Source organism: Tamandua tetradactyla, chromosome 18, assembly GCF_023851605.1.
Source record: "Tamandua tetradactyla isolate mTamTet1 chromosome 18, mTamTet1.pri, whole genome shotgun sequence".
NCBI lineage: Eukaryota > Metazoa > Chordata > Mammalia > Pilosa > Myrmecophagidae > Tamandua > Tamandua tetradactyla.
In genome coordinates, this window is record NC_135344.1 from 58,820,300 (window position 1) to 58,832,118 (window position 11,819).

The following is an 11,819-nucleotide window of genomic DNA, read 5'->3' on the forward strand; positions in this document are numbered from 1 at the left end:
TATGTTATATGAAATAGGCTAGAAATGAAAAGACAAATATTATAATGCCTCACTAACAGGAGCTAACTATAATGTGCAAACTTTGAGAAGTAAATCCAAGAGTATAGGTTATCAGGGGAAGGCTGATTGTAAACGTTCTTACAGCAGTCACATCTATTCCTGAGTTGTGATAGTAATTTCTGAGTTCTGAGATGCTGAGCTCTTTGGGTATAACCTGGTCATTCCCTGGAACTTCCAGGTCATAACCTAGAATTCTGGGTATCTGTGTGAAACCTGAGACTCAGAGCTACAGTTCTGCAGCTCTGAAAGTCAGCATTACCCCATACAGCTTAAGAAAGCTGAAAAGGAGATCAATTAGAGATAGGAATGAAGCAGATCTGGTAGGACTAAAGTAAATCAGAGTAAAGGGTAAAGGATGATATTGACTGTGTTTTAAAACTTCAACTTTTGTGTGAGACCAAAGGAAGATAAGTTTATCTATATTTTTGGTAGTACACTGTCTAATTTAACTGACTTGGGCAGTTTATTTGAACATCATAATTACATAGAACCTTGAATAAGGAGTGAGATCTTATTGGTTAGTACAGATTAGTGTGATGCCCCAATATATCCCAGAGTAATTTGGGCAGTGAATAAAAATAGTATTTGCAAAGCCCTCTTGAAAAACTGGGGAAAAAATGTGGAAATATTAAATTTCCCCATCAGGGGAATTCCTGATATTCTCACAAGCATTGGGGATTCCCAATTTAATGGGCCAAGTCCATGGGGCTTGCCTTGTGAAACTTATTCCTGCAAAGGAGAAGCTAAGCCTACTTATAAATATGCCTAAGAGTCACCGCAGGGAACCTCTTTTGTTGCTCAGATGCGGGCTCTCTCTCTAAATCAACTTGGCAGGTAAACTCACTGCCCTCCCCCGCCTACATGGGACATGACTCCAAAGGGTATAAATTTCCCTGGCAACCTGAACAGGACTCCTGGAGATGAGCCTGAACCCTATATCATGGGATTGAGAAAGTCTTCTTGACCAAAAGGGGGAAGAGAGAAATGAGACAAAATAAAGTTTCAGTGGCTGAGGGATTTCAGAGTTAAGAACTTATCCTGGAAGTCATTCCTATGCATGATATAGATATTTCTTTTTAGTTTATTGTGTACTGGAGTAGCTAGAGGTAAATATCTGAAACTATAATCCAGTAGTCTTGATTCTTGAAGACAACTGTACAATTATATAACTTTTACAGTGTGATCAAGTGATTGTGAAAACCTTGTGTTTGGCACTGCCTTTATCCAGTGTATAGAGAGATGAGTCAAAATTAAGGACGAAAAAAATAAATAATGGGGGGAATAAGGGGTATGGGATGTTTTGAGTGTTGTTTTTATTTTTTATTTTTTGGAACAATGAAAATGTTCAAAAATTGATTGTGGTGATGAACACACAACTATATGATGATACTGTGAACCACTGTACACTTTGGATGATTGTATGGTATATAAACATATCTCAATAAAATTGAGGAATTTTAAAATCCAGGAATAAACAAAGCAAGAAATGCACAAAATCTACATGAAATAACTTCAAATGCCACTAAGAAATAAAATGATGTTAAACAAATGGAAAGACAAATCATTTTTTCTAAACAGAGAAAATCAAACAATAAAGATGTTATTTTTCCCCAAATCAATCATAGTTTAAAACAGTTCCAATAAAAATACTTATGGGAGGAGGAGGGTGAGAGAAGCTCGGAGAGCAGAGAAAAGGGGCCGCCGATCACCCCCCACCCCCGCTTCCCCGCACGCGCTCTTTGGCCGTGGCCCTTCGCCTGCCGCGGTTACCCAGGCCTCTCCCTCCGTCTCCCGTGATCCGATCAAGGCGCGGTGAGAGGCCCTTGCCAGGGCGGCCATGCGACGGTGACAGGAGCTCGGCCGAGACGCACGGGCCCCTCGCCCTCTCACCTCCTATCCGCTTCCCAGCTCGCCTCAGCCCGAGGTTGCTCCGCGGCGGCCACAGTTGGCGTGCGGCCCACACTCGCTTCCCTTCGGCACCCCCAGCCCCGGCGCTGCCAGGAGGCGGCTGCTCTCGGGGATCATGGCCCAAGTAGCAATGTCTACCCTGCCTGTTGAAGATGAGGAGTCTTCGGAGAGCAGGATGGTGGTGACGTTCCTCATGTCTGCTCTTGAGTCAATGTGTAAAGAACTGGCTAAATCCAAAGCAGAAGTGGCCTGCATTGCAGTATATGAAACAGACGTGTCCGTTGTTGGAACCGAGAGAGGACGTGCTTTTGTCAATACCCGGAAGGATTTTCAGAAAGATTTTGTAAAATACTGTGTTGAAGAAGAAGAAAAGGCTGCTGAGATGCATAAAATGAAATCTACAACTCAGACAAATCGGATGAGTGTAGGTGCTGTGGAAATCGAGACACCGAGAAAAACAGTTGAGGATCATTTCTGCTTTTGCTATGGAAAAGCTTTCGGCAAATCAACAGTGGTACCTGTTCCATACGAGAAGATGCTAAGAGACCAATCGGCTGTGGTAGTGCAGGGGCTTCCTGAAGAAGTTGCCTTTAAACACCCTGAGAATTATGATCTCGCAACCCTGAGATGGATTTTGGAGAACAAAGCTGGGATTTCATTCATCACGAAGAGACCTTTCCTGGAGCCAAAGAAGCACTTAGGTGGTCGTGTGATGGTAACAGATGCTGAAAGGTCGATACTGTCTCCACGTGGAAGTTGTGGGCCCATCAAAGTGAAAACTGAACCCACGGAAGATTCTGGCATTTCCCTAGAAATGGCAGCTGTGACAGTAAAAGAAGAATCAGAAGATCCTGATTACTATCAATACAACATTCAAGGAAGCCACCATTCTTCAGAAGGCAATGAGGGGACAGAAATGGAAGTACCAGCTGAAGATTCTACTCAGCATGTCCCTTCAGAAACAAGTGAGGACCCAGAAGTTGAGGTGACTATTGAAGATGATGATTATTCTCCACCTACCAAGAGACCAAAGACCAATGAGCCACCACAGCTGCCAGTTACTGAACCTGCCAATGCTGGAAAACAAAAAGTGAGGGAGTTCAATTTTGAGAAATGGAATGCTCGAATTACTGATCTACGTAAGCAAGTTGAAGAGTTGTTTGAAAGAAAATATGCTCAAGCTATAAAAGCCAAAGGTCCTGTGATGATCCTGTATCCCCTTTTCCAGTCACATGTTGAAGATCTTTATGTAGAAGGACTTCCTGAAGGAATTCCTTTTAGACGGCCCTCTATTTATGGAATTCCTCGCCTGGAGAGGATATTACTTGCAAAGGAAAGGATTCGTTTTGTGATTAAGAAACATGAACTTCTGAATTCAACACGAGAAGATCTACAGCTTGATAAACCAGCTTCGGGAGTAAAGGAAGAGTGGTATGCCAGAATCACTAAATTAAGAAAGATGGTTGATCAGCTTTTCTGCAAAAAATTTGCTGAAGCCTTGGGGAGCACTGAAGCCAAGGCTGTACCTTACCAGAAATTTGAGGCACATCCTAATGATCTCTGTGTGGAAGGTCTACCAGAAAACATTCCTTTTAGAAGTCCCTCGTGGTATGGAATTCCAAGGCTGGAAAAAATCATTCAAGTGGGCAATCAAATTAAATTTGTTATTAAAAGACCAGAACTTCTGATGCACAGTGCAACGGAAGTGACTCAGCCAAGAACAAATACACCAGTCAAAGAAGACTGGAATGTCAGAATTACCAAGCTACGCAAACAAGTGGAAGAGATTTTTAATTTGAAATTTGCTCAAGCTCTTGGACTCACAGAAGCAGTGAAAGTACCATATCCTGTGTTTGAATCAAATCCTGAGTTCCTTTATGTCGAAGGCTTGCCAGAAGGAATTCCCTTTCGAAGCCCTACCTGGTTTGGAATTCCTCGACTTGAAAGGATTGTGCGTGGGAGTAATAAAATCAAATTTGTTGTTAAAAAACCCGAACTAGTTATTTCCTATTTGCCTCCTGGAATGGCTAGTAAAATAAACACTAAAGCATTGCAGTCCCCAAAAAGACCAAGAAGCCCTGGAAGCAATTCAAAGTTTCCTGAAATTGAGGTTACTGTGGAGGGCCTAATAACAACAATCCTCAAACCTCAGCTGTTCGAACCCCTACCCAGACTAATGGTTCTAATGTTCCCTTCAAGCCTCGAGGAAGGGAGTTTTCCTTTGAGGCCTGGAATGCCAAAATCACAGACCTGAAACAGAAAGTTGAAAATCTTTTCAATGAAAAGTGTGGTGAAGCTCTTGGCCTTAAACAAGCTGTGAAAGTGCCATTTGCATTATTTGAATCTTTCCCAGAAGATTTTTATGTGGAAGGCTTACCTGAGGGTGTGCCATTCCGAAGACCATCTACTTTTGGCATTCCAAGACTGGAGAAGATACTCAGAAACAAAGCCAAGATTAAGTTCATCATTAAAAAGCCTGAGATGTTTGAAACAGCAATTAAGGAGAGCACCTCCTCTAAGAGCCCTCCAAGGAAAATAAATTCATCACCCAATGTCAATACTACTGCATCAGGTGTTGAAGATCTTAACATCATTCAGGTGACAATTCCAGACAATGATAATGAAAGACTGTCAAAAGTTGAAAAAGCCAGACAGCTGAGGGAACAAGTGAATGACCTATTCAGTAGAAAATTTGGTGAAGCAATTGGTATGGGTTTCCCTGTGAAAGTTCCCTACAGGAAAATCACTATTAATCCTGGCTGTGTGGTGGTCGATGGCATGCCCCCAGGAGTGTCATTCAAAGCCCCCAGTTACCTGGAAATCAGCTCCATGAGAAGGATCTTAGATTCTGCAGAGTTTATCAAATTCACAGTCATTAGACCATTTCCAGGCCTTGTGATCAATAACCAGCTGGTTGATCAGAGTGAGTCAGAAGCCCCAGTGATACAAGAATCATCTGAGCCAAGCCAGTTAGAAGTTCCTGCAACAGAAGAAATAAAGGAGACTGATGGAAGCTCTCAAATCAAGCAAGAACCAGACCCAACGTGGTAGACCTCTTCCCTGCTAGGCTTAAAGTATCAGTGGTTGAGAAGAGCTTTTCGGACCTGTTACTGCCCCAAGCTGTGTAATATACTTGTATAACAGAAATACCTTCTATACAAACCTTTTTTTCTACTTTTAGATAGAAATGTCTACTTTTTCAGCAGTTCTGTGAATTGAATTAAAAGAGCAGAGTGTCTGTAAAAAAAAAAATACTTATGGGATTGAGAAAAAAAGCAGTCAAGGCAATTCTAGTGTTTCTATGGGAAAAATAAATGAGCAAGAATATCCAGATAAAAAAATAAACCCAAAAGAAAATAATAAAGAGGGGAAACTAGTGATGCTAGACATTGAAATACATCATAAAGCAAGAATACTTTTAAAGTATGGTACAGTTCATGAAAAAGAAAATCAGACAGATCCATACAACAGAATAGAAAAATTAAGAAATAGACTCAAATACATATGGGAATTTAATATATGATAATGGTAGCATTTTTAAATAATGTGGAAAAGACAGATTTTTCAACAAATGGTATTGGCTACCTATCTGGGAAAAAAAAGTAAGTATATCTTTATCTAGCACTTAATACAAAAATAAATTTCAAAGCAGTGCGACGGTGGCTCAGTGGCAGAGTTCTCGCCTGCTATGCCAGAGACCCAGTTTTGATTCCCAGTGTCTGCCCAGGCAAAAATAAATAAATAAATAAAATAAATTTCAGTTTGAACACATGCAAAATATAAACCCATAAATGTACCAAAAATATATATATACATATATATTTAAAACTTCTGATTGGGGAAAGGCTTTCTGTGTGTACCGCAAAACTCAGGAGACTTAAAATAAAAAATATTGATAAATAAAACCATGCATCTAGAACATTTCTGAATGAAAAAAAGAAAAGAAAAAACACAGCACAAACAAATGAAAAGATATTGTAGGGGTAAGATATTTGCAAATGCTATCACAAAGGGCTAAAATTTCATCACTATATAAAGTAGTATATGTTAATAAGAAAAAGACTAACAAATCAGAAGAAAAACACTCCCCCAAGACACATGCACACATCCCCATAAAAAAGGAAATGAAAGTGGTTATCAAAAACCACTACCTGCATTGGGAGTTGTCAAGAAGGATCCCTTTCAGGGAAAGGATTTTCCCAGCGAGATTCACCTTCAGGAGCTTTCTGAGGAAATGAAACAACGGGACATACCCTACAGAACCGCAGCTAAGCAGTCCCTGGTCATAAACCCGTTTCCATGCAGTAGAGAGGCTTATCACAAGGGACAAGCATACCATACTAATCAGCGTATATCTGCTCTCCTCTTTGTAAGACTCCCTACATAACTTGGAAATTTAACGTCAGCCATTTCCTTGTGTGTTAGTTAGATTCAGTTGTCAACTTGGCCAGGTGAGCATACCTAATCTTGTTGCTGCAGACATAAGCCAACGGTACGTGAACCTCATCTGTTGCCAATTACATCTGCAGTCAGCTAGGAGGCGTGTCTGCTGTAATGAGTGACGTTTGACTTAATTGGCTAGTGCTTAAATGAGAGAACGCAATGTAGCACAGCCTAAGCAGCTCAGCATTCCTCATCTCAGCACTAGTAGCTCAGCCTAGGCCTTTGGAGATGCAGAAAGAAGTCACCCCAGGGAAAGTTGCTGGAACCCAGGGGCCTGGAGAGAAGACCAGCAGAGACCATCTTGTGCCTTCCAAGTAAGAAAGAACCTCAGTGGAAAGTTAGCTGCCTTTCCTCTGAAGAACCAACAAAATAAATCCCCTTTTATTAAAAGCCAATCCGTCTCTGGTGTGTTGCATTCTGGCAGCTAGCAAACTAGAACACCTTGCTTCACCATTTGCCCCATAGGAGCGTCCCTTTCCCCTCCCGCCAAGCTCCTTACCATTTTTTCTTTGCTACTGTCCAATTCATGAATCCTTTTTTTGTCCAAAGAAACTTTAACAAGTTTTGTTAAATGCCTCCGTTTATCTTCGACATACCACACAACGGGTTTGCTTAAACAACAGAAATTTATGGGCTCTCTGTCCCAGAGGCTGAGCTCCTCGGAGACCCTTGGCTTTCCTGTCGCATGCTGATGTCCTCTCCTTTCTCATCTGCGCTACCACAGACTTCCAGCCTCCAGCTTCCCGCCTCGGTTTTCTCTTTATAAAGTCTCCAGTAATTTACGGATCAAGGCCTATCCAAACTGGCCACTCCTTAACTAAATTAACATCTTCAAAAGGTCCTATTTTCAATGTTCTCACCCACAAGAATGGGATAAGAATAAGGACTCTATCTCCCTAACCTCACTCAAAACAAAAGAAAGTAAAATTATACTGAAATACCATTGTGAACCTCTTAAATTGGCCAAAGTCAAACATCTGATTGTACAGATGGGGGGGAATAAGAAAAAAGACCCTTTTATATTACTTATAGAAATATAAACTAATATAATTTGTAGCCATCTGTTTGTAGTACCTATCAAAGCGTTAGATGTTCATACCTTTTAACCCAGCAATTCCACCTCTAGGACCTTAGAAATGAGCTCTGTGCAATGGTAGGGCAGTATTCACTTCTAACAGCAAAACTTAAAACAATGTAAGCATCCATCGGCAGGGTACTTGCACTCTAATATTATACAGTCATTAAAAAGAAAAATGCATCTCTTTATGTACTGAAATGGAATGATCTCCAAAGTTTGTGTGCTTTTAATGCAAAGGATTTCTTGGGAAGAAAAAGCAAGAAACTGAGAATGGACTCTTAGTGGCTAAGAAGAAGTAGAAAGAGATTTGATTTTGCTGTATAAACTTTTTTTTTATTAATTAAAAAAATTAACTAACACGACATTTAGAAATCATTCCATTCTACATATGCAATCAATAATTCTTAATATCATCACATAGATGTATGATCATCATTTCTTAGTACATTTGCATCGATTTAGAAAAAGAAATAGAAAGACAACAGAAAAAGAAATAGAATGATAATATAGAGAAAAAAATAAAAATAAGAATAAAAAATACAAAAAATATATTAAAAAAAGAAAAAAAACAGACAAACACAAAAAAAACTATAGCTCAGATGCAGCTTCATTCAGTGTTTTAACATAATTACATTACAATTAGATAGTATTGTGCTGTCCATTTTTGAGTTTTTGTATCTAGTCCTGTTGCACAGTCTGTAACCCTTCAGCTCGAATTACCCATTGTCTTACCCTGTTTCTAACTCCTGATGGTCTCTGTTACCAATGACATATTCCAAGTTTATTCTCGAATGTCGGTTCACATCAGTGGGACCATACAGTATTTGTCCTTTAGTTTTTGGCTAGTCTCACTCAGCATAATGTTCTCTAGGTCCATCTGTGTTATTACATGATTCATAAGTTTATTCTGTCTTAAAGCTGCATAATATTCCATCGTATGTATATACCACAGTTTGTTTAGCCACTCGTCTGTTGATGGACATTTTGGCTGTTTCCATCTCTTTGCAATTGTAAATAATGCTGCTATAAACACTGGTGTGCAAATGTCCGTTTGTGTCTTTGCCCTTAAGTCCTTTGAGTAGATACCTAGTAATGGTATTGCTGGGTCATATGGCAATTCTATATTCAGTTTTTTGAGGAACCACCAAACTGCCTTCCACAGTGGTTGCACCCTTTGACATTCCCACCAACAGTGGATAAGTGTGCCTCTTTCTCCGCATCCTCTCCAGTACTTGTCATTTTTTTGTTTTGTTGATAATGGCCATTCTGGTGGGTGTGAGATGATATCTCATTGTGGTTTTGATTTGCATTTCTCTAATGGCCAGGGACATTGAGCATCTCTTCATGTGCCTTTTGGCCATTTGTATTTCCTCTTCTGAGAGTTGTCTGTTCAAGTCTTTTTCCCATTTTGTAATTGGGTTGGCTGTCTTTTTGTTGTTGAGTTGAATAATCTCTTTATAAATTCTGGATACTAGACCTTTATCTGATATGTCGTTTCCAAATATTGTCTCCCATTGTGTAGGCTGTCTTTCTACTTTCTTGATGAAGTTCTTTGATGCACAAAAGTGTTTAATTTTGAGGAGCTCCCATTTCTTTCTTTCTTTCTTCAGTGCTCTTGCTTTAGGTTTAAGGTCCATAAAACTGCCTCCAATTGCAAATTTCATAAGATATCTCCCTACATTTTCCTCTAACTGTTTTATGGTCTTAGACCTAATGTTTAGATCTTTGATCCATTTTGAGTTAACTTTTGTATAGGGTGTGAGATACGGGTCCTCTTTCATTCTTTTGCATATGGATATCCAGTTCTCTAGGCACCATTTATTGAAGAGACTGTTCTGTCCCAGGTGAATTGGCTTGACTGCCTTATCAAAGATCAAATGTCCATAGATGAGAGGGTCTATATCTGAGCACTCTATTCGATTCCATTGGTCGATGTATCTATCTTTATGCCAATACCATGCTGTTTTGACCACTGTGGCTTCATAATATGTCTTAAAGTCCGGCAGCGTGAGACCTCCAGCTTTGTTTTTTTCCTCAAGATACTTTTAGCAATTCGGGGCACCCTGCCCTTCCAGATAAATTTGCTTATTGGTTTTTCTATTTCTGAAAAATAAGTTGTTGGGAATTTGATTGGTATTGCATTGAATCTGTAAATCAATTTAGGTAGGATTGACATCTTAACTATATTTAGTCTTCCAATCCATGAACACGGTATGCCCTTCCATCTATTTATGTCTTCTGTGATTTCTTTTAACAGTTTTTTGTAGTTTTCTTTGTATAGGTCTTTTGTCTCTTTAGTTAAATTTATTCCTAGGTATTTTATTCTTTTAGTTGCAATTGTAAATGGGATTCGTTTCTTGATTTCCCCCTCAGCTTGTTCATTACTAGTGTATAGAAATGCTACAGATTTTTGAATGTTGATCTTGTAACCTGCTACTTTGCTGTACTCACTTATTAGCTCTAGTAGTTTTGCTGTGCATTTTTCCGGGTTTTCGACGTATAGTAGCATATCATCTGCAAACAGTGATAGTTTTACTTCTTCCTTTCCAATTTTGATGCCTTGTATTTCTTTTTCTTGTCTAATTGCTCTGGCTAGAACCTCCAACACGATGTTGAATAATAGTGGTGATAGTGGACATCCTTGTCTTGTTCCTGATCTTAGGGGGAAAGTTTTCAATTTTTCCCCATTGAGGATGATATTAGCTGTGGGTTTTTCATATATTCCCTCTATCATTTTAAGGAAGTTCCCTTGTATTCCTATCTTTTGAAGTGTTTTCAACAGGAAAGGATGTTGAATCTTGTCGAATGCCTTCTCTGCATCAATTGAGATGATCATGTGATTTTTCTGCTTTGATTTGTTGATATGGTGTATTACATTAATTGATTTTCTTATGTTGAACCATCCTTGCATACCTGGGATGAATCCTACTTGGTCATGATGTATAATTCTTTTAATGTGTTGCTGGATTCGATTTGCTAGAATTTTGTTGAGGATTTTTGCATCTATGTTCATTAGAGAGATTGGTCTGTAGTTTTCTTTTTTTGTAATATCTTTGCCTGGTTTTGGTATGAGGGTGATGTTGGCTTCATAGAATGAATTAGGTAGCTTTCCCTCCACTTCAATTTTTTTCAAGAGTTTGAGCAGAGCTGGTACTAATTCTTTCTGGAATGTTTGGTAGAATTCACATGTGAAGCCATCTGGTCCTGGACTTTTCTTTTTGGGAAGCTTTTGAATGACTGATTCAATTTCTTTACTTGTGATTGGTTTGTTGAGGTCATCTATTTCTTCTTGAGTCAACGTTGGTTGTTCATGCCTTTCCAGGAACCCATACATTTCATCTACGTTGTTGTATTTATTAGCGTAAAGTTGTTCATAGTATCCTGTTATTACCTCCTTTATTTCTGTGAGGTCAGTGGTTATGTCTCCTCTTCCATTTCTGATCTTATTTATTTGCGTCCTCTCTCTTCTTCTTTTTGTCAATCTTGCTAAGGGCCCATCAATCTTATTGATTTTCTCATAGAACCAACTTCTGGTCTTATTGATTTTCTCTATTGTTTTCATGTTGTCAATTTCATTTATTTCTGCTCTAATCTTTGTTATCTTTCCTTTTGCTTGCTTTAGGGTTAGTTTGCTGTTCTTTCTCCAGTTCTTCCAAGTGGAAAGTTAATTCCTGAATTTTTACCTTTTCTTCTTTTCTGATATAGGCACTTAGGGCAATAAATTTCCCCCTTAGCACTGCCTTTGCTGTGTCCCATAGGTTTTGATATGTTGTGTTTTCATTTTCATTCGCCTCAAGATATTTACTAATTTCTCTTGCAATTTCTTCCTTGACCCACTCGTTGTTTAAGAGTGTGTTGTTGAGTGTATTTGTGAATTTTCTGGCACTCCGCCTATTATTGATATCCAACTTCATTCCTTTATGATCCGAGAAAGTGTTGTGTATGATTTCAATCTTTTTAAATTTGTTAAGACTTGCTTTGTGACCCAGCATATGGTCTATCTTTGAGAATGATCCATGAGCACTTGAGAAAAAGGTGTATCCTGCTGTTGTGGGGTGTAATGTCCTATAAATGTCTGTTAAGTCTAGCTCATTTATTGTAACATTCAAATTCTTAATTTCTTTATTGATCCTCTGTCTAGATGTTCTGTCCATTGATGAGAGTGGCGAATTGAAGTCTCCAACTATTATGGTAGATGTGTCTATTTCCCTTTTCAGTGATTGCAGTGTATTCCTCACGTATTTTGGGGCATTCTGATTTGGTGCATAAATATTTATGATTGTTATGTCTTCTTGTTGAATTGTTCCTTTTATTAGTAGATAGTGTCCTT

At 39.0% G+C, this 11,819-nt stretch overlaps 1 pseudogene; it reads left to right on the plus strand.

The window, feature by feature from the left end:
- Positions 1-1,964: 1,964 nt before the first annotated feature.
- Positions 1,965-5,207, plus strand: LOC143662222 (general transcription factor II-I pseudogene; annotated as a pseudogene).
- Positions 5,208-11,819: the final 6,612 nt, after the last annotated feature.